Here is a 20,434-nt window from a genome sequence, read left to right as displayed (position 1 = left end):
AGTACCCAAACATACCAACTGTGCATCAGCAAACCTTGCACAGAAGCTAATGTTGTGCACAAACATGCAGGCAAACACACTCATGTGGAAAGAACTCCTACAAATGAGCAAACGCACACCCACGTTAAGTGCGCCCAGCTAATCAACAGAACTGCCCATGCCAGAAGACACAAAAGTATGTCACAAGAGCCACAGTCAACCATCTTGGCGTCGCTCCACGAAACGAAAGCAAACAAGGCTGCTCTGATCACACACAGATAATGCACCACTTTAGTCTGTCGAGATGTGCTGAACCCTCCGTTCTCACCCGAGCCACCACCCACAGCACAGACCAGAAGGAATGCAGGCAGCCGGGGGTGGATGGGGCGGGGGGGGGGGGCTGATGGACGGACCCGCAAAGTACAATATTCCGAAATTCTTCCCAATTAAGAAGAAGCTTAATTTGTTTCATTGTGCAGCCAGCCGGTGACCCTGGCAGCTGACACTTACAGATCCATGCAGCAGGAGCCATGTGACCCGCCGTAAGCATGGCAACTCTAATGAGCTTCATCCGGCTGCTCCAAAAGAGAAAGAGGGGGGGGCTTCTCTCGATGCCTCGCGCATGCAAAAGCGGAAACAAGCCCATCAACTCTGTTCTTCGACCAATGAGAGCTGCTCTGAGAAAGCTCGAGGGTGTGAACGAAGGCGAGAGACAGAGCGTGTCGAGCGAGCTTCTTGAAAACATACCCTACACCCTACACTGGAACCCTGGATGATGCCCCGCCCTGGACAAATAACTTCTAGTAACAACCACTTCCCCCACAGCTCTCCACCCCCTGTCAGATATGCGACGCTCTGGTATCGTTTATCTGGCTGTTTTATAGTAGCAGTGTGTTTGTTCTTTCGCGTGCGTGACGGTGAGACCGGTTACACCTCAATTAATCTCACTAACAGGAGCAAACAGTGCGAGCCTCGCTTACCATGACTTGTATCAAATTCGTATGCAAGCCTTTAAACAGCTACGAGAAATACCGAATTAAACAAGCCGAGGGCACCGGAAGACACCACCGCCTTTCTCCGAGGCAGAGCAGAAATGCCTCGGAGAAAGGCAGCGCTATTACGTTGACAGAACTGTTGGTTCTTGTTGGGATATGCGACGCTCTGGTATCGTTTATCTGGCTGTTTTATAGTAGCAGTGTGTTTGTTCTTTCGCGTGCGTGACGGTGAGACCGGTTACACCTCAATTAATCTCACTAACAGGAGCAAACAGTGCGAGCCTCGCTTACCATGACTTGTATCAAATTCGTATGCAAGCCTTTAAACAGCTACGAGAAATACCGAATTAAACAAGCCGAGGGCATCGGAAGACACCACCGCCTTTCTCCGAGGCAGAGCAGAAATGCCTCGGAGAAAGGCAGCGGCATTTTCGGATTCGGGGGCGTGTTTGTCTTTTCTCTCCTCCAGCCATTGGCTGGAGGAGAGAATGAGACTTCTTGCAAAAAACACGCCCCCCGATCCGAAAAGGACGGGGCCTAATCGGAATGACTGACCTCTTCTCCAATGGCTGGCCAGCATTCAAGAGGCCAGCCAATGGAGAACAGGGGAGAAGAGGGGCGGATTCAAGCCCCTCTTCTCCAAGTCATTAAATCTCACGAGCGAGACTGCGCAAGCGCAGCCTTCGCTAGCCGAGACCTAAAAAGCAAAGGAGCAACCTTGTACCCTTCTTTGAGGTTTCTATTCGTGTATATCTTTGACCAGATGCTCTTGTTTGAGGATCGCTTAAAACTGAGTCAGGTGCTTGTTCCGAGTATCTGGATGGCAAAAGGTAATAGCGGATGAATGGCTCATTGGTTTCGTTTTTGCCACAATGTTTTCTGTTTACACAATCAAATGAAGCTTTGAAATCATCAAGACATGAATATAGAAGAGTTTTGCTTTGTATGGCTTTTTCATATATAATGGAGAGAGCCAAAATATATTTTAGATGTGCCTGAGGCGGGCTAAAAACAAGTCTGATGAAACAGAATTAACTTTGAAGCAGCAGCCCAGTACTCTAATTATTTCAATAGAATTATTTACAAAGTATTCAATTTCAACGTCCAATAGAGCTGTAAGGCTATAGCTTCCAGGATCCGACGTTGGCCTTTTCGTACAACAGATGTAGTATAGAACCCTGCTTGGTGTCAAGTAAGATCTTTGTTTGTAAACAGTGTGAAGAAAGAAGAGAATAAAATGTGCCGAATAGGCATTGTTGTATTTAAAAATGTCAGCAGATGGACCATTTAGACCGGGGAGGCATCAGATCTACTTCTTTGAACAATTTCCCTGACCAACCAAGGTAGGCAAGGGATGGTGCTATCAGGGAGCCCATCATTTGCTGATAAGGGTCCCAGGGCAGGAGAAATACTTCTCATATAAAGTGCAATGATAAGGGTGAGCCATGAGTTAAAGTCTACTCTACTGCCTTTTTAGGTCTTGCCTGAGCCAGCATGCATGCGCTGCTCTGCGAGGCATTTAGTAAGGGCTTTTAAACTCCAAACACACGCTCGTGCTTTTCTTTTAATCACTTGCTATTGGGCTTGACACGCGTCTTTCTAAGAAAGACAGCACGCAATTGGCCCAAGGGGGTGCATGTCCCGCCTTCTCTGTTCTGTGGCCTAGGGTGCTCGGGAGCGAGCATGAGCGCCATCTGTTTCCACTTATCGCGCCCGTTAATTGGAGACAGATGGCAGTCTTCTGTAGTGGCGGGACCAAGCGCGCTCGCTCCACTTTCTTAGCGTGTTTTAATTAGCGTGGTTGGTATCATCAGAAGGGACGGTTTATAGAACTGAATTGAATACAACTATAATAAAGCCAATGGTGGCTGTCAGTGCTAGTGAAAAGCAGAGATACTTTAGCTAGCAGGATTTTACATATTTCTGAGACAGGCCAAAGTATTTTTGGGGGAAGAGTGGTTCCATTAGTAGTTGTAATAATATTGAAGACTTGCTTATCTATATAGTATTCCATAATGCAATTGTGCCATTGCTAAGTACTGATAATAACCACTGTAAATATTTTCCAATTTAATGGCAGTCAATTTAATGCAGGGATGAAAGATTGAGTTTGCATTATCAGAATTCCTATCTTTGGTTGGTACTGCACCTGTCAAGAGTCACTGGAAGCTGTACTTAACCAGTTACTGGAGCGATGTGTACTAGGAACAGAATAATCAGAACAGCTACGACCAGTGGTCCTGGTGAGGGAGGAAGGGGTCCTGGGGACAACCACAATAAAAGAAATTGATTGATAGAAATCAGCATACATTACAGAAAAGTGTGCTATGTTTTAGAAGGCCCATGCTATCAGTGGTTTAGATTCACCCTTGGAATATTGTCAAATAAATCAAATAAATCTTCATGAAGGCTGGCACCCTTTGACATTTGTATTGCTCTCGTAGTGTCATGAAAATTCTCAGTAATTTGAGTGTTTGTAGACATACCTAGTTCTTTGGCATGTGATCGCCATTCATTAATTCCGAATGATGACTGACTGAAGACATGATGTGGGGAGCAGATTTCTGGACTCCCAAGTATCTTGAGTGCTTACCTCTATTACTGGGAAAAACATATCTTGAGAGTCAGGCAAGTTAAGGGATGTGAGCTTTAGTGTACCTGGTTTTTTCGATGTACATGCCTGAACCCTGGTCATTTTAACTATGGATATTGGCAGCAATAATTCCTTGAACTCTTTCTGAACCAGCAGTAATCTCCCGACATTTTGCAATGTAATGTGCAGGAGGCTATGCATGTATTCCCCCATAAGAACTAGTTGAGAACTGTCTTTCTGTTAAGTTCCAAAATTTAATTGAGATACTTTTGCTGCACAGTAATAAGAGTGAAACAACTGTTTTTTCAGTTATTACTGAAGACTGTGCTTATTATTCTTTGGGAACTTTCAACACTGGATTTGCAAAATCTGAATTAATTGGAAAACAATATTTTAACATTTGATTGACGGTGATACTAGTTTACAAAAAAGCACTAAATATTAAGTATTTGCAGTTACCAACTGAGTCAAGTACATTAATTAGTTTTGTTTTCTATAATTTATAGAATTTTGAGTTATTATACAAGGCACTTCATAGATTAGTCATCCCAGTAACAAAAATATCTAGAGATTTAAAAACTAACTTTATTATTATTTTCTCGTGCAACGGAGAGGACTTATTCCAACTGGAAAAGTCAAGTCAGAGTTTAGAAGTTCCCCATGCCGAATCATTATGGAAATGATTCAGCTCACTATTTTTTGTCTCTCAAATTCCATATTCCTTAAGGCATGCTAGAAGACAAAATGTACATACAGATTTGCATGAATTGGCTAGTCTAAGGGACATTGGGAGTGCTCATTGTGGGCTCATTTCATCCCTTCAAGATCAAAGCACTCAATTGTCTGACGGGTGCTTCTCATTAATGACAGGTAAGGCTTTAAAGTTTTGACAAATTCCTTTTGTACTGGCTTCAGCAGCTAGTCTTTTGAACAGTTATGCAGAAATGAGAGAGTTAAGTGATGTATGTTGCCTTCAAGATGGCACATTTATACAAGAGGAATGTCTGTGCTGAGCAGGAAAAGTTATGAGGATACTGGAAGCTTAAGAACCATAAAGAAATGGAAGCTTCAGCTAAGTGAAGCAACACACTTGGCCATGTTAACTCAGTAAAAAGAGATACATGTTGTAAGTGGCCCTTAATGCTTTAAACCACAAGATTAGGATGAGTTGAGGATTTTTCTAGGATTGGTGGAAACTGCGCCACAGAGGAATGACATTTCTCATAAAAGGAATCATGAATTACTTAGTATACAAAAAGTGGCAAAACTAATAGGGCTGGTTTTAATAAGCTAACACACACACAGCATTTGCTCATATCTGTTTACATGTATTAGCATACCAATATTTGTTTTTGAAATACATTGGAAAAACATACTTTGAGGAGGGTCACAGCAGTTTCCTTCCATGATCCCCCTAAAACCAAAGGTTTAAAGGTGATAACATGAAGCCACTTCCCATCATGTTCAAAAATGCTAGTTATCCTCATCAAGCCCTCAAAATATGCACATCAAACCCGTTTATTATATCACAACATACACAAATGTATCAAACACAAACTCGTTAAGGTCTACAACATTCACTAGAAGCCAATGATTTCAAAAGAATAACCAATCTAAAGGACAAGTTAACTGCAAGTGTTTTGACAAATCCTTAAACTGAGAATACATGGATACCAGCTAAACCAACGAATTTCATTCATATGAAACATCAATTGAGCATAATAAGACTGAAGGTTGAATTTGAAATATGCAAAAAACTGCCAACACCACATTTGTGGTGTTTGTTCTTATCTGTTCTGGTAAGCTGAATTACAAATGTTCTATACAATCAGGTACCTATAATCAGAATAGCTAAACATGTAGGGCCAATAAACAGAATGATGTAGCATAACATGTAGTGAGGCGCCTAAGAGAGATAAATGTCTTTATTTAACATACAATATGCTGGGAATTAAAACTGAAATACATTTATGATACTCTTTTCATTTGTGCCACCTCTCAAATCATTCAATTCAACACCCTTTCATCTTTCATTATCTCTTTACCAACATCGCAACTCCAATAAGAAGGAAGAGGTTGATGGGAAGCATGAGAAAGAACATAGATAACGGAACCCACATCATTGTTTACGTTTGACTCATTCCCCATTTTTAGGTCTCGCCTAGCAATGCAGCGCATGTGCTGCTCGCTTTCCGAGACTATTGTCGTCGGTTTTGCTTTGGAAGTGGGATGGAAGCTCCACCTATGCTTCTAATTGGCGCGCGTCAAAAATGCTCTCTTTTGATTGGAAGGGAGGCATGTTTGTTCCCTCCCTGTCTCCTGTTTGCCGTGCCTGCACGGACAGGAGATGTGCACGCGCACGGCGTCTCTTTTGCTCACGGCGGACTCAACAGGGCTTCGTTAATTGGGTATTATATCTATTGGTTTCGCTTTTGCATATCGCTGCATCTCATCATGGGCGGACTCGCGCCCAATAAATAACATTTGGTGCATGATGCATCTGCGTTTCTCACTTACCACGGACCATCGTTGTACCGTAGAACACGTTTAAAATGTTTCTAAAACGTTCTACTGAAAGATTTTTGTTTTCGTTTGCACCGGAATCTTGCAGTTCCACTGTAGTTTCCAGAAACGTGAGAAGCAGCGTGGACTCCCGGTGGCTTTAGGCAGAGGATGGGACTGGAGCCGGATGCTGTTATCATGGTAATAAAGCAGTAGCAGTGCCGCTGCAGGATGTGAGGCGGGTCATGTGCTACAGCAAGATGGCTGCTCGAAGTCCGGAGAATGCTGTCAGAACGCATGTGCAAGCCTCAGCCCAAGAGTGATTGACTGACCCTGGCCACCGTGACTGCACCGCTTCGGGCGCTTACCGTATCCCGACTCTACCCCGACGCTGCAGCCATGAGAACTGGCATCCCGTGGCACACCTGAGCGTGCTGTCCTTACAGTCACGAGCACGCCTTTGTGTGGAGACTTGCACCCAACTTTGAGTTGGTGCAGCATTTCCTGCAGAGATAGCTTTTTGCATATTGGCAGCTGGTCTTCACGCGCTGAACCTAAAGGCTTACCATGGCACTGACTATGTTTGGTAAGTCTGACGCACAATTTATATTTATCTTATCTGAAGGGTAAAATGCCTTTGTGACTAATTCGGAGACGGTGACAGTCTGTGTGATACAGTGCTTGTGTCTGCCGCCTGAGACAGTATAACTGTCTGAGGAGACATTATTTCCTCAGGCAGAGCCCATGGGCGTGTACTCTTCCTAATTGTAGCCCCGCTACGGCTAGTCCACTGAATCTCAATAAAGATTTAGCTGGAGTACGAGTGCTCAATTTCCAGTCGTTGGTGATTTTATTATGTACAGCTGTTTAACTGGACGAGACATTTACCTGTATTTCACATTCCCATTGCATGCGTGTATTATACAAGAAAGTTAGCCAGTGGTTAAATCGATCCTTTTAGCCTCCAGCTGTTTTTTCATACACGTGAAAGTAACATGTGTCTTAAGTTATTACCCACTGCCCTTCCACATTCGCAGGCACACCATCTGAAACAATTTTAGTAACCCATGCACTTCAGCGCTCCTCATTTATTTTAACACGCTGGCCTCTGCTCTCTTTTGTCATGCAAGAAAATAACATTGTACTTTCTGACGTCACTTTTCCTCATCAATTGGCGCATTACTGCCAATTAATCCCACTGTCTGTCATTACACTGTTTTTTTAATTATGTGGCAAACTATTCATGCCTACATGCATGGTGATAAAAAGAGGGTGAACAGTCGCTGCGTTTATCTACCATACCAGTAGCCCACTTCATTTTCTGTCCTCCATATTTTTCCTATTTTTGAACCTGTGTGTAAGCATCTGTTATCTGAGATCTTTTGCCTATACTACTACTACATTATTTTTATGTAGCACTTTATACCTTTGTTTTTGCGGAACTCCATTTATCAACCTCAGAAGGATGAAAGACTGACGCAGCGCTGCTATGATGCGATATTGGCCTGCCTGCAGGCGATACAAGATGCCAACAGTTGGAACTTTACACACTTGGTCACGTTGCCAACTCAGATTACTATGTGCAGGAGGTGTTCCTAACGTAATTCAAATCTGCATTGAATTCATAGAGGTAACAAAATTGTGACAACAAAAGCTTGTACTGGTTATTTCACTTTCTGGGGTGCGCAGCTTTTTGACACACCTACAAACATTTTGAGGTCTTCAGTTACATCCTGGTTTAACTTTTCTCCAAACGACTATTGATCACCATTATTCAGACCATGAAAGGCTCTAGCCAGGTGTTGCATGGGTACAGCTGGCACTCTTCCTGCATATTCTCTTTCTGTTGAAGATCTACGTTTCGTTTCTAGAACACTTCTGACCAGGTTATGTTCTTTATAGATGGTTGTGCTTTTCCAACTTTCGATCTCTCGTGCTCTAGGTCAAAGCCTGATGTTGAAAAATAAATACTAGTCCCCAAGAACGAGTGCACTTATAATTGGGGCAGATCACTAAGAATAAAGCACTTAAAACAAGCACTTGCAATGCATAGGTCTTGCATTTCAGTTTGTGCTATTGGCATTGTAAATGACCATGCCTTTTATTCATTTGTTTTCAAAACCTAAAAGCGGTGCATAAACACGCACTTTGTACGTATAGTCCTTGCTTACAAGAAGCAAGGCTGGCAGTAAAAGAGACTGCCAGCCTTGCTTCTCATAAGCAAGGACTAGAAGTACAAAGTGCTTGTTTACGCACAGCTTGCAGGTTTTCAAACGCATAAATAAAAGGCATTGTCATTTACAATGCCAATAGCGCAAACTCTCGCAAATGCGAGACCTATTGCATTGCAAATGCTTGTTTTAAGTCTCCAACCAAGTGCCAAAACACCACCTTGGGAGAGCAAATTCAAAGTTTCGAAGATTTGTGCCACTTATCTCTTAGGTTACCAAAGAAACAGCTTCTGGTTCAGGTAGAGAGCAGTTTGCCTTAGTCTCAAACTCTCCTTCTTGTTTTCAAAGCACTTCAAACGGGGTTGTTTTACAACACAGAGTTCTAAGTAACATAAGACAGACAACAAGATCAAATGTCAAGTGGTCTGTGATGTCCCATGGAGTCCCGAGGTGAAAATCTCAAAGTAATTAACAACAAAGCATCTATAATTTGATACGGTGTATAGCCCACCATCCCCGCATTCCAAGTAGTCATAGGGGAATCAGCAAAACATAGTTTTAGCTTCTTACGCAGTCACCCCTTGCTGTACTTTTTAAGTTAAAACAAATAGGCGTCCTGCCACAAATCTCCCACCACTCTCTGGTAATCACAGCCTGCACAAATATTAAGAATATATTTCTGGCGTCCTGCCACCCTCCAGTACCACTACATGAAGTAACCTTCCCGCCCGGACAGGATATTTAAAAACCTGGTGTCCTTCCACACTCCTCCACACTCTCAACACTAACATTCCCTTTTCCTCTCAAAGTCCAAGAAATATCTGGTGATCACTGCCTCTCTTGGGTCTGATGTCAGAATAGTGAATAACAATAACTGGGTTCTAAACTGTGTTTGTACTAAGAGCTTCTTATGGAAACTATACATAACAGTTCTCTTTTCAACAGCCACAACTGTAGGACTAGAATCTGTTGGATAAAACTAATTTACATTCACTTTAAAAGAGGACCTACTTGCTCAAATAGCTGTGTGTCTTTTTTAGGTCCTGTAGCACAAGAGTGATGCTGCGATTTTGAGATATGTGATCAAGGCACAAATATGAACACAAGTGAAACAGGGCAATAGAGAAAGGTGCTTGCTGAGACTGGAGTCCAAAACTATTATTACATTGAGAAGCGATGCTCTACGTAGCTTTGCTATTGGTAAATTACATCAGAATAATGTGAATCTTTTCAGTAGAGGACAACATATGTTCTCATTTCATCACTCCTAAATGAATGGCATCAGAACTCCATTAAGTTCTTTCTCATTGCACTGTTTCAGTGACAAGCAGCAAAATCATGATAACCAATAGTCGGTTGCATATCATTTATAGTAAATTCCAATGCGAGGTCTTAAATGAACTAAGAACAATGACAATCTGTGTTGTTTTGTACCCACACTTTTGGAAATTACTATGGCATCACACATAAAGGTGATACTTATGATCACATGTATTTGTAATATTACGGAAATTGCACAGGTGATCGATTTAGGAGCAGAACGATTAATATTAGTTTAAACTTTGGGGAACTAATCAATTGAACAGAATAATTCTATCCTAACTGTGAGCCATTTCCCTTCAGTAATTAAAGTTTCATGGCTCACTCAAAGCTTCTTGTTTTCGAGAGATATCTTTTCCCATACATATGTATTTGTTTAGGTGTATATTCATAAAATAATGTTTTTGGTTTTTATTAGTGTATATATTTAAGATGCATATTGGATCATAAAGTAGAGGAGATTATTGTGAATATGTATGTTTTAGAACTGTATTAAAATACAAAAACTCACCAAACAGTGTGAATTTGTGACAAAAGTCGATTATCTGGCAGCTTTTATAAACTTACTATTCAATCACTCTGATATGGACATCCTGGCATGAGGCATCGCATATAACTAGGGAGTGAGATGTTGAATAACAAGAAAGGAATGTGCAGCAACTCTATTATTCCACACGTTTACACAAGCAACCATCACTTAACTTTTAGGAACATCCCGTAGCTGGGCCTTGTATTTCTGCTCTTGTTTGATTCAGCTTATGGCTTTCAGTTCGGCAAAAGTGAGCCTACAGCCTTTCTTGTTTCCAGGTTGGTTCATGTAAATTTCCATCCAGCAATAGCAATCAGGCATAGTATCAGTTTCTGCCCTTAAATGTTAGAAATGGGGTCTCTATTTGGCAGTGGTTTGCACCCTATCCAAGTAGGGAACCTCACTCTAGTCAGGGTAAGGGAGTCTCACAGCTAAGATAACCCCAGCACACCCCCTTGGTAACTAGGCACGAGCAGTCAGGCTTATCTCAGCTGCAATAAGTAAAGCATTTGTACACACACACACACACACACACAGTAACACTACAAAAGGAGTCCATACCAGTTTAGAAAGTTACCGATATTCATCTGAATAAAACTACACCAAAATGACAAAAATCCAACATACACAAGTAAAGATATCACTTTTCAAAGGTTAAATCAGTTCAGTCCATAGAAATTTATGGATGGATCACTTTTAACACAAAATACCTTGGAGTCGTCAGAATCAAAAGATGGTGCGAGGCGCAGGGGAGCTGAGGCACCAAAAAAACAAAGCGATGCATCTGTTCCGTACTCCCAGGCGAGGTGATGCATCGGTTCCTTACTGAAAGGGAGGTGATGCGCCGATCTCGGACACGCGGACTCGGTTACTTACTGCTGGGCAACGTCCATGAAGAAATCGGCACCAAGGGATGATACGTCAAAAATCCAGATGCACTATGTCGATTCCATAGCAAGGAAGCAGGCGCTGCTTTGGAGATGGAGAGGTGCGTCACAGGCTTTAGTGATGCGGTGCTCGAAACTCACGCTGCAGAGGTTTTTCTGACATGCTGCAACACGAAAGCTGGGGCCTGCAATGAAAGCTGGGGTCGATGCGCCGAGCTGGAACCACGTTCTGATGTTGGCAGCAGTAATGCGTCAAAGTTTGTAGAGATGCGTCGATAAAACAGACGCCGAGAGTCGAAGCGTGAATTTTTTCCTACAATTCACCAGATTCCACTTCCAAGGGCCCAGGGACTGGATTTGGCACCACTTAACAAGTCAGGACTCTCAGCAGAAGATCCCAGACACTGGTAGGTGAAGTCGATGATGGCCCTGTGACTTCTTAACAGGAGGCAAGCACACATAAAGTCCTTGGAGAACCTTGGAAGCAAGTTACAGAAAGCAAAGTCCAGTCCTTTTACTTCCAGGACAGAAGCAGCAAGCAGCAGGCCAGCACAACAAAGCAACAGGCAGAGTGGCAGTCCCTGCTACAGCATCCAGCTCTTCTTCCTGGCAGAATGTCCTCAGTCCAGAAGTGATCTGATTTGACCGTGTCAGAGGTCCAATACTTCTACCCCATTCTGCCTCTGGAGTAGGTAAACTTCAAAGGAAAGTCTTAGTAGTGCACAATACCCTTCCTTTCTCTGAACTGGCTCCAGACACATTACAGAGGGGTGGAGACAGCTTTGTGTGAGGACAGGCACAGCCCTATTCAGGCGTCAGTGACAACTCCTCCCACCACTCTAGTTTAGGAAGGCCCATCAGTCTGGTGATTGACCATCAGGATATGCAAGGCACACCTCAGCACCCTTTGTGTGACAGTCTAGCGTAAATGCACAAGAGCCAACTGTCAGCCAACCCAGACGTGGATTCTACAGACAGGCAAAGGCACAGACTGGATAAGCAAGAAAATGCCCCCTTCCTAAAAGTATACAAGAGAAAAGTATCTAGCTGACGAATAACAATGCTGTTTTTTACTACAACAGACTAAGACCAAACTCTTGATTGCATTGGTCTCCATAATTTATTAAATTATATTTAATTTGTACTGTTTTTAGAGAAAACATTACATTTAGCTTTTTATAAAAAAAAGAGTTAGAAACCATACTATTTTCTTTGACATTGAACATATAAACAAACTAACAAAAAAGTCTCAAAAGACATTACAAATGTAACAAACAATATTAAATGAAGAATCAATTAAATTATTCAACCAGTCAAGATTTTCTCAGCAATATTGATCTCGATTTGTAATTAGATTAACAATTCATCTATGGGTTGCTGACCAGAGGGAACGGGAGTTCAACCTCATCGGGTATGCAAACTTTAAAAAAAACTCCCCTTAGAGGACTTCCTAATAACATGCTATTCTTTCCTCAATAGTAAAGCATGCCGACGCGTTTCGAATCCCAACTTGATTCTTGGGATTTTCCTCAGGGCTAAGACTGGATGTGTTCTACAAATCAAAGAGAATAAATAAAACAACATGAGATTTGAACTCAATGACGTCCCTTTATCGATTTCTGCATTTCTGTGAATAGTATATCTTTTTTTGATTGTGTATGGTATCTGCTTAATGTGTCAAGCGAACATCTTCCTTATAATTGATAGAAATAACAGCGCTCATGCTGCCGACCATCCGGTCTGTAACAGAAACGTATACCATTTATTTTTATTTTATTTTTGTAAACATATTTTATTAGTTTTCAAAAACAAAACATCCTAAGGAAAAGGCATACAATATGACAGTGCCAGAATTACTTATAGGTGGCTAATGTTGTTACAGCATGCATATTTTGGTATGAGTTTTTCGGAATAGATACATTAACATTCAGATCAGCGTGTCTCAAAGGTCCTCTGGGCACTACAATAAGCATATCTCCATTTTCATAATGATCCAATACCAACAAAGAAAGTATGATAACCTACCCACCACCCTTTAACTAATAACCACAGTGTCCCACCCCACTCCCTACCCCGGACTCACTACAATATCAACATAGGTTGTAGGTCGGCAGGCTCAAACGTATACCGTTTATAAAGCTAATGTTCGCCATTTTTAAATTGAAATCAGAATTTGTTCTAAAGAGAGGGGAGTATGCTCGCAAGAGGGGAGTATTAAATGACTTACTTTCCAGTGCTCTCTCAAAGAAAGCTGAGGGAGACTGCTCCTCATACACGGATTGTTTAACTTCGTTAAAGGTTCAAAATCTTAAATAATTGATACGTTTCTAAAAGTGGCATTTTCAAACACACAAATTATAAACGAACTTCACCAAAAGATGTATTATTAAATTGTGAGTTCAGAGACCCTTAACTCCTAATCTCCATCTGCTCCCAGTGGGAAATTACACTTAAAATATATTACAAGGCAATTCCCATGTTATCCTAAGGGAGAGATAGTCCTTGCAATAGTTTCCAGTTTCTTTTTTTTGCATAGTTAACTAAAACCATTGCAATATTAACACTTAAAAGAATAAAAATTTGAAACAGACATTCAATATGATTTCATACACCTTAGCTGCCCCATTTTTTTGTTTTTTGTAAAGAAAAAAATCTTCAAATAAAAGCTGTTAAATCCCAAGGTAAACAATTCTTTACAGTTTAAGATCAGAATCAATTGTAGTTAATAATGAATGTCATTAGCTAGCTGGATGCTGTAAGGTGCAGTCTCTAATTTTTTGCTCCTGCCATGCTTGCCCATATATCAAATAGTATTAACTATATTATTCAAATTGTCCCGACTGGTTACAAGGATTGTCCCTATGCTACTGGTAGTATAACCTTGGTATGGTCCGACTAAGGCCTCTTCCCGTCTTCTGGACAGCCTGCGGCGACAGAGCTTTTTGGAGCATTTTTTGGTATTTTGGGTATTTTTTGTTCTGCCAACATAAGGAATTTTACCAATCTACAGTTCAATTGGATATTTTCAGGGTTTAAGCAGGCCAGCACTGCTTGCCTCCTGGTGCAGATGCCTTTCTGTTTAAGAGGTTCTTTTAGAAGCTGTTGGCATGCTTTGTGCAGTTCCTTGCATGAGCAAATTAGGTGTAGAATGACGCCATTCTTGATGTTACACAGCCTGCACATGTCTTGTGCTGCTGTCCTCAGTCATGGTGGGAGATACTGAGCACATGGAAAAATCTCCAAACTGTACTTTAAAAAGTTCATTTTTATGGCCTTGGGATAACCCTGATTAAAAACTTGCTGTGGGCAAGTGATTTATAAGAGTTACGGGTCATCCAGGCGTGAGATCTATTTGAAAAGCTTTCCTTGTCCTCCACCAAGGAAATTTGTTTTATGGTTTTCCAGACTCGTTTTTTAAAGTTCAAATAGCCAAGTTGCGCATCCCAAAGACCCGTGAGTTTGGTAGATTCCAGGGCTGACTGAAGTTAGCTTCTGGCTTGAGAGGACTCGCTATGCCGTATGTCATGCCACAGCAAGTAGTTTAGCGTATTTGTAGTGGCACTTCTAATCTTATGCCAGCAGGTGGTGTAAGCGCCATACCTGGCTAAGACTTGTTGTTGAAGGCCAAACTCCAACCTTATTTGAGCAGGTGATGTGTAGGGCGGAAGACAGAACATAGTTCTATAAAATTTGACCTGCGTGTTGTCCAGGTCCTTAGCGTTTCTTCCCCGCATTGCCTCACTGCCATAAGCAAATCGAGGGGAGAAGTTTAGCCTGGACTACCTTCAGGAACGCGGTCAAAGTCAGCCCCATCAATTTATTTGCAAGATTTTTCATCGTTATAGTGATCAACAGACCTTTCCTTCTAATTTCCTCTTTCTGGTACCTAAAACGACCCTTTCTTGTCTAACGTGACTCCTAGGTACTTGTACTCGTGAGCTGGATCAAGTTTGGTGCCGCCCAGGAACCAATTCCTCTGTAGGTTTTTTTTATTGTTTATTGACATTGTCTGAGTTTTTTTATTATTTTCTGTTGCGTAGTTCTGCATTTCCATCAGTAGATGTTGGAGACTGATGCGAGTATGACTAAGCAGAACTACGTCGTCTGCATACATCAGTGTTTTTCCTCCTATCCTTGGTGAATGGGAATTGCAGGAATCAAGCACCTTTGGAAGGTCGGCCGTGAATAGATTAAACAGGGTTGGTGCAACCACACAACCCTGTTTCAGTCCTTTTGTTGTGGGAACTTTCGAGGAGAGGTGGGTGCCGCCGCCTAATTTCACCTGCACCCAGGTATCTGTGTGTAGAAGCGACAGCATGTTTAAAATAGGCTGAGGTATGCCCTAGCGAGCCAGTTTCCCCCACAGTCTGTCTCTCTCTACATTATCAAAGTCAGCACTAAAGTCAATATAGCATGGGTGTAATGGTAATTTAGAGGCTTTTGCTGCGTCGATTATTAGAGAGATTGTAAGGATGTTTGTTGATGTGCTGGCCATTTTGCGAAAACCGGTCTGGTTCAGCGGTATTATCTGATTCACCGCAGGCTAGGATGTGAGCTCCTCTAAGATGATGCCCGCAAAGTATTTCGCTTCATTATCTATCAAAGCTACTAGGCGATAGTTGCTGGGCTCAGCCTTATCTCCTTTCTTATAAATTGGCACTATTGTCGAGCCCTTACAAGATTCCGGTATTCTGTACAGCAGCCTGACTTCCAGAAAGAGAGGTTGCAGGACGTCTGCCCAGTCTTTACTCTTTGTTTGAACAAAGCAGGTGGAATGTCGTTCGGTCCTATAGCTCCTTCCTTTCTCCCTTTGGTAATCTGCTTTTTAATTAAGAGTGACAGAGGGCTGCTAGCTGCACCTGATGATATGCTTTCTGTGGCTGAAGGCTCCTGCTCCCTTATCTCAATTTTACTTGCTCCGGCTTGGCCCTCTGGAGTCCAACTATTGACCATTTGTACTCCGGCGTTTTCTGTTTGGTAGTTAAAGTGAGTAGTAAGAAATGTTACCCAATTTGCTTCCGAGATGCATGACCCAATGCCCTTATGTTGTGGGCACATGATTCCATTCACAGTTTTCCAAAAGCAGGCACTGTTAGAATATGTGTCATATAGGAGTTTTGCCCATATTTCATTCTCATGATCTCTATTGATGTTCCATTTCAACCTTTTTAGTGTTGCTTTTTGGTCCTTCAGGGCTAAATGTGCACTGGGCTTCCCTGGGAATCTTTCAAGCCTACGCAGAGTTGAATTTGTTGATTGTTTTAGAAACTTGGGCTGTACTCTTTGGGTTTTCAAAATTTTGTTTTTTCCACTTGTTTTCCGAGCGTTGTTTTTTATAGGGAAAGTATCTGCAAGTTGTTCTAGCAGTATAGCGGTAAACTGTCCCCAGTAGGCAATTTGGTCTTCTATGCTGGATGCTTGCGGGTTGAACAGTTGAATCGCAGCTTCGGCCTGAACATTTGTGCTGGTTATTGTACATTTGACCCTTCTTAAGTTGGAGGTGAAAATTGGCCCCAAGACTACATCTGCCCTAATTGATCTAGGTACTGTGGCTGTTAATTGAAATTCCTGGGGGCGATGGTCACTATCGCCCTTATCCCCTATTTTGAACCCCAGAATGTATGGGAACAGAGCGAGGCTTGCAAAGGTGTAATCCAATATGGAGGTTGTTGTTGCGGAGTAAAATTAATCGACTGGAGGAGAGTCATCCGGAAATATTCTGTTTAGTGCTCGAAGGTTTAGATGTTCTAAGTCATCAAGGAGACGGCTGTTGCAGCATTTCTTCCTTCCATGCAGTGAAACACATTGTATGGGGATGTTGTGGATTCCAGTTTGAGCAGATACTTCCTCCCCTTCTGCCAAGCCAATGAGATAATGGTTTAGGTCCCCTGTCAAGATAAACGTCGAATTTTCCATCTCTGTGGCATACTTTGCCACTTGGTTAGTACGTTTTTTTTAACCTTTCGCTTTGCGTTTGGGATGGACATACGAGTTGATTAGGCACACCTCTTTTTCTTCTTCCTCAAGGGAGATAATAATTGTAACTGTTATTGTTACATTTGATGTTGAATCCATGAGAGTTGCTGAAGGTATGCTCGTTGTAGAGACGTACGTGGACAGCCCACCAGAGCAGTAGCCAAATCTGCCGGTCCTTGTTGCTGATATGGCAAACCATGTATAACCCTCAATGTGCTGAGGGTCCGTGAGCCAAGTTCCTTGCAGCAAGATTATATTGAAGGTTGTAACATAGCTCAAGAAATCTGGGTCCTCTATTTTTGTTGCTAAGCCATTGATGTTCCACGAGCATAGTCTGAGAGGAGACTCCTTTACCCTGCTGTAGACTATCTTGTGTCATTCTTTCTCTGTGCGTGTAATTATGGTACGGGATAATGTTTCCCTATTGTAACTTTGGCTTGTGGAGGCGACTGCCCTCCATGGTATTTCTGATGGGCCCCACTGGTTGCTGACACTCCGTTGTCATGATCTCCCCCGAGCGACTCTAAAAACACAATTTAAGTGTGCTTGATGTGTTTTTGGTCCAGGGCTTGCGTTACTTAACAGTGGAAATCGGTAGGTTGGTTTCTGAAAGGGGCAATGTCACTGTCCCAGTTTTGGAATATGCCCAGTTCCGCTAGAATTATCTCTCCAATTTTGCTTGTGGTCCAAGTTGTCTTTGTTGCCTCCGGACTTTGAGGGTTGGCGGTGTATATGAACTCTACGGAAAGTAGATAATTTGACCTTATGCCGGCAAGAATTGAAATTGCCTTCAATAGTCTTAGAATGTTACCTCGATTTAACGTATCCTGGTGGTCCTTGCAATAGTGTAAAACGAAATTTGCAGAATTTCACTATTAGGACATGTAAAATACAACAATACATGTCCTATCTTTTAAATACACTGCACCCTGCCCATGGGGCTGCCATGAGCCTACATTAGGGGTGCCTTACATGTAATAAAAGGGAAGGATTCGGCCTGGCTAGAGGGTGAACTTGCGAAAGGAATTGGTGCGCCGGCATGTACCAGACTCAATCCACACAGCCCATAAGTCATAGCAATTAGGAAACAAGAGTATAATTGTCAACATAGCATTCCTTTTTTAAACCATATTTATCCAAAATTCTTATGTGATGTTTCAATCCATTATAGAAGTGACGCAATTCCAGACTTTGAATGCTTAAGAAATGCCCATTCAGTCTTTTTTCTACAGCGCGTACAACATCATGTAACCGAGCAACTGTACATCCAATGCATCTCAGGCTTGACACCCTTCGCCAGGAGTAACTATAGTATAAGGAAACAGAACAGTGACAATGAATCTACGCATGAAACTTAAAAATAAATCAGCCATTAAACCATGGGAAACAAACACCCTTTAAAGTGAATGTGCTGAAACCACCACCATGAAATGCTGCAACCATTTGTGCCCCCAAATCCACGCATCATATTAAATAAAAATTAATTTATGAAAATAAACAGAAGAGTGCTCACTGTGTATGTTATAACACCGTGAATACAAATGCCGTGCTACATGACCCCATGTACCAAAACAATTGTGCAAAATCCCAACATCAACTTACAATAAGTCTCCAATATTTTCAGCGTTACTTCTGCCAGTATGACCATTCAGTTAAACGATCGTGAAACCAACAAACTTTTGCCATGAACCCAGCTCATCCTAATTAAACCCTTGGTAACTCCGCAGGTGAAACCCATCCATTTGAAAATGCTGTGAATTAAACATAAGTGAAATACGTGCACGCCATGCTCCTGTGTTCTAAACCAAGCATGTGAATAACCTCAATTGTTAGATATTATGCTATCAACAGGGGAGAGGATTTGGCCTAACGGCTAGGGTGGTCGACCTCAAAGCTGGGGAACCGGATTCGAGTTTAGGCAGAGACGCTCAACATCCTGCGATTTTGGGCAAATCAGGTAATCTCCCCGTGCCTAACAAAAATGAATATGTCTCTCTGTAACGCAACTGGTGCTCATGTAAGGCGCTCTGATACCTTTGTGCCGAGTTTGTGCTATATAAAACCCCCCTAAAAATAAATTAATAAATGACCCCACAGATATGCAATCAAGAACTTACAATGTGAACAATGCAATAAAAATGAAAATAATGATGACCATAACAAGAAAATATTTAAACACACAAATGTATATGTTGAAATGTCGACAATAAGTGAACAAGAAAGGTTCCTCTTTTAATGCATCACAAATGAGTTAGTACCATGAATTGTTTCCCACTGACTATCTTAAACAAGCATTGGCATAGCCAATAGGTCCCGCCTTTCGGACCTTATAAGTGTATAGCCATGCAACACATTATCAGCCAGTGTCAGCCCAGGGAGAGCTATGGTGCACTACCACAGGTAGTTACTAGAGGTTCCTGGATAGGAATATACAGCGCTAGGTGCACTATGTTGCACTACCACACGTTGTTACTAGAGGTCCCTAGAGAGCCTGAATTTTAGTAGTGTTAGTCATGTTATACCTGTATCGGCTGAAGACACACAAACCTAAGGCCATCATGTAAATAAGACGGGCCCTGAATGGACAGGTTATCAGAAGCGGATCCTATGGACAGGTTATCATATTTGACATAAGGGTTCTTGGCTATGGAGGTTCTTTACATGCGGGGAACGGGTTGGTGCCCCGTGCCCATGACGATCCACTCCCAGTATCTATTTAGGCTCGCACGACAATGCGCTTCGAAGCCCCGCAGCGAGGTATGAAGCGCTATACAAAGTTGAAACTGACCTGCTGTAGAGCGGAAACCCATATGATCCGCTGACCGGCTGTTTGGATTAAAAGGGAAATTACATTTTAGTAGTCCACGTTACTGCAAACATTTCGACGACTGAAGACTTACTTCTGTGGCGCGTTTTCAATAGGCAATACAGCTGTATTCCAGTAAAACGCCCACCACCTCCAAGAAGCTCCACGGACCAACATTTTACGTGTCTGCTACCGTTCGGAAGTCTGCTGGGCTATCGGGCCTCGAAATGGCGGAAATATTAAACACTATTTTCGTCAGCAGTGCCAGCAGTGTTCCTTTCATAGGGTAAAGGCAAGTAGCGTAGGCTGGTGGCGTAGCAAACGGCGTGAAAGAACCAACAATAATGCAAGGAGTAACCGCAGCTCTGGAAGCAACGCTTGCTACGTCAGGAGATGCCAAGCTGTTTGCTTCGCTGCAGACATGCGTTTGTCCTCAATGGGCGGCATTATGTTCTTGTTCTTAAATTATTCTAATGCATCCTGGGAGATATGTTACATTTCGGTAGCTCAAAAAACGTTTCACCTTCCTAAATACGGATAGTTGATTACTGACCACGAAAGACATCTTTAACTGAGAGCGACACACATTCCAGAACAATTAGAACTGCACAGCCGCTTGGCTGTGGACTGTAATTAAACACAGGCGAAACGAAAACAAGAAAGCACGAAAGTGAAA

General features: G+C 42.2%; 1 protein-coding gene across 4 annotated transcripts in view; it reads right to left on the bottom strand.

Annotated features, from left to right (window-relative positions):
• FNDC3A (fibronectin type III domain containing 3A) overlaps positions 1–20,434 on the bottom strand; it is a 1,314,248-nt gene that overhangs the window by 1,286,727 nt on the left and 7,087 nt on the right. The gene's annotated exons all lie outside the window — the stretch shown is intronic.

This window comes from Triturus cristatus, chromosome 8 (assembly GCF_964204655.1).
Source record: "Triturus cristatus chromosome 8, aTriCri1.1, whole genome shotgun sequence".
NCBI lineage: Eukaryota > Metazoa > Chordata > Amphibia > Caudata > Salamandridae > Triturus > Triturus cristatus.
This window is presented reverse-complemented; position numbering and strand designations above follow the sequence as displayed.